The sequence below is a fragment of the Akebia trifoliata genome, chromosome 6 (assembly GCF_017979445.1).
Source record: "Akebia trifoliata isolate Shusen 1 chromosome 6, ASM1797944v1, whole genome shotgun sequence".
Lineage (NCBI taxonomy): Eukaryota > Viridiplantae > Streptophyta > Magnoliopsida > Ranunculales > Lardizabalaceae > Akebia > Akebia trifoliata.
In genome coordinates, this window is record NC_141380.1 from 25,827,761 (window position 1) to 25,831,339 (window position 3,579).

A 3,579-nucleotide genomic window follows, 5' to 3' on the forward strand; every position below is an offset into this window, starting at 1 on the left:
TTCAATAAAACAATAGAACCCAATAGTGAACCTATGCGCATTGAGTCAGGATTGGGGAAATGGTAGAAAACATTCTAACAAATAAGATCAATAATGTTACTATCATAGCTAATAAGTTCTCCAATGTTTCAGATATTAAATCAATAAATAAGAAAAAAAAAAGACCATTACAACCTCAAACCCCATTTGATCAAACTCTAGGTTGAGATGGGAAGAATATCATAAGTTTTCTTGACAAGTAGAAATAAGATAAAATTTGAAATTTATTATAACAAAACGTAAGCTAATATAACTAAACATCGTTAACACATGAAATGGTAATCAATTTAGGAAATCAAATCAGAAGCAACATTTGACTTAGAATGTTTCCGAGTAGACTCATCCTAGTTTCTAAATATAGGTTCATACATTTGTTTAATTTTTGGTCTCTCTAAGCTTCTTCATACTCAACACTGTACTAATAAATTCATCAAATTGTCTTGCAGAAGAACCCTTGAAACCTTCATCATCTTCTTTAATTGCATCCTTAATCATCTCCTTAACTTGACAAGCCTTGTTCCTCATGTCCTCACCTTTCTTAGTCCCACCCATAACCAATTCAATCACTCTCACTATCTCTTCCTGTTTGATCTCACAAACATTTCCTCTAGCAATCTCGACACATACACTCACCTCTTCCTCTAGAAATTTCGAATTGTAATATTGGTCTGCTGACAATGGCCACCCTATGATCGGGATGCCGTGACTTAGACTCTCCAAGATCGAATTCCAACCGCAATGACTAAGAAACGCGGAGGTAGAATTGTGTGACAAAATCTCCAATTGTGGTGCCCATTTTCGTATTAAAATCCCTCTATTCTTCTCTTTGATTCGATCTTCAAATCCTTCTGGAAGCCATTCTGATCTAAAATTCTCATTGATGTCGAACCCAACTGGAGGTCTAACGACCCAAATGAATTTCTTTTCGCTAGCCTCCAGCCCGATGGCTAATTCCATCATCTGTGAGCTAGAGATGGTGTTTTGCGAACCAAAACACACAAACAAAACCGAAGTCGGGAATTGTGTGTTGAGCCAATTGATGCAGTGGTCGGGATCAGTATTTTTGTTGTTCGTTTGGGGAAATTGAATCGGCCCAATAGACCAAACTGGCCGACCACCAGTTTTTCCTTTGAAATACGTCAATCCCGTCCGATCAAGTTCTTCTATGGTGTTAAATAACATTCCATCAGACTTGAAACACAGAGGGAGCTCTCTTTGGTGGTAGAGAGACCAAGAATCGGAACCATCAGCTTTCTTGAGATTCGTAGCGAGTTGAGATCGATGAATTTTCGTAACATAAGGAAAATCAGGAAGAGAGAAATAATCCGAATTCGTTGCACAATGAGGAAGATTGATCCAAAGAGAGAAGAACACCGCCATACCAAAAGCACCACCTGCATTGAAGATTGAATGAAAAATGTTTAAACGATTGGCGATTTCGACGGTCCATCCAAAGAACATGTCAGATATGATGCAGAGAGGAGGGCGACCTTGATTTTGATTGGTTATCTTTAGGATTAGTTGCTCAAAAGAAGGTTTAAGAGATTTGGAGGCGTGAAGGAGGTGTGAGATGAGAGGGTAAGGAAGGACATCTGTGTTCTCTGAGTTGGGTGGGAGATTGTGATCTGAACTACAGAAGGGAAGCTCAATGAGGCGTATGGAGGTGTTGGTAGGGAGAGATGTATGGAGTTTGGTGATGTTTTGAGGAGTGTTGACAAAGATGATTGTGAAGTTGGTTTTCTGTTCTAGTTGAAGAGCTAAAGCTAAGAATGGTCTTATGTGACCTTGAGCCATGAAAGGAAGCATCACCACCACATTTTCTTCTTCTTCAGCCATGGTGAGAGAGAGAGATTGAGTTTTCCTTTCCAAGGCTGCAAAATAAAAATATGGCAAAAAGAGAGGCCTATGTGTGCCAATAAAAGTAGTGATGGGCAATGAATTTAGATTTCATCATCATAATTCTCTCTTTCTCACAAAAGATAACGGCTTGAATTTAGTGGCTTGTAATTCAAATAGGATATCCGATATCCAGTTATTAGAATGGATAAATTACCATTTTGGGAGCCTAATTTATGATTGCAGCGAATCATTCATTTTAATCACCAAAACGTGAATGTACGAAATTCACAGGTTTTTCAAGTTACAAGATTGAAGGTTTTAAGTAACAAACTCACTTGTTTTTCCCCTAAAGTGACTTTCTTGCTAAAAGTAACGAAACCTTTTAGATAGTCACTAGATTCCTACAAGATTGTCACTTTATACCTGTAAAATTATCATTTTTTGTCAAAATCATAAATTCGTTAAAAGTGGGTCACGTTTTTCTAAAATATTTCTATTAGAATAGAGTCGTGTTAAACGGGTGGTTTTTTGCTTAGAGAAATGAAAAAAATAACTTTTCTCTCTCTCCTAACCTGCCCAACCCCGAAGTGCTCTTGACCTGTCCCATGGTTCTCTCCCCTTTTCTTTTTCCAAAACATAACGAACGAAACAAGAAAAACTTGTTTTCTATCCCCTTTCCCTTTTTCCAACGAAGAACAAAGGGGAAAAAAAAAAAAAACTACACCAAGGTGCTGATAGCGAGCATCACAATGATTAATCCTCTTCACTGAACTCAAAAAAATTGAGAAAATAATCTAAAATCTCATTTGATTTTTTAAAAAAGTATGTTTATTTGGTTGATGAAGTTTTTATTTTTTATTTTTAAGATAAGCGGATTTTGATTTTCTTTATTTAAGTGATTTGAGTTGTGTTTTATCTATTAATGAACATGGGTATGTTATTTTAGAGAGCTCTTATTGGCACCCCAACTTTTACTTATCACACCCCAATTAAAATTTAAAAACTTAAGTCAATGGTTTAGAATAAGTAAAAATTGGGCCAATAGAAACACTTTATTCTTTTTCACTTTTTAGATTTCTATTTATTAGATTTAGGATTTTGTATGAGCCTAATCCCAAATGTAAACGACTGTTGAAGTTGTTTGAATGAGGTAATAACTTGAACTAAACTTTTGTAATGGTAGAAGGGTGTGTTTTAATCTTTAATTAGGGTGTGAAATAATTTAAGAAATTAGGGTGTAGTAAATAAAAGATGGGGTGCCAATAACAACTCTCTTTTTTTTAGAAGGGTCGGGATCCATGTACACATATATTTACTCATATATCTACAATGTGTTTTGTTCTATATGGGCTTAAAGTTTTGGATTGAGCTGATTTTTGGTGCGGATGATCTCCTCATCATAGAGATGAGGAGATCATCCGCACCAAAAATCAGCTCAATCCGAAACTTTAAACCTCGTCAAAAGTGGTTTATAAAAAATGAATGGTTCACAATTCTTCAACTCATAAATATGGAGTCATAAGTTTTAGAATTAGCTAATTTTTTGTGAGGATGATCTCCTTGTCATAGAGATCATCCTCACCAAAAATCAGTTCAATCCGAAACTTTTAGCCCAGATAGAACAAAACACATTGTAGATATATGTGTCATGGATCCTGGCCCATTTTAGAATAGTTGGTTGGATTTGTTGGGTATATGTAT

At 35.8% G+C, this 3,579-nt stretch overlaps 1 pseudogene; it reads right to left on the bottom strand.

Moving 5' to 3' along the window:
• Nucleotides 1-245: 245 nt before the first annotated feature.
• Nucleotides 246-1,970, bottom strand: LOC147400519 (UDP-glycosyltransferase 92A1 pseudogene; annotated as a pseudogene).
• Between the last annotated feature and the right edge of the window lie 1,609 nt (nucleotides 1,971-3,579).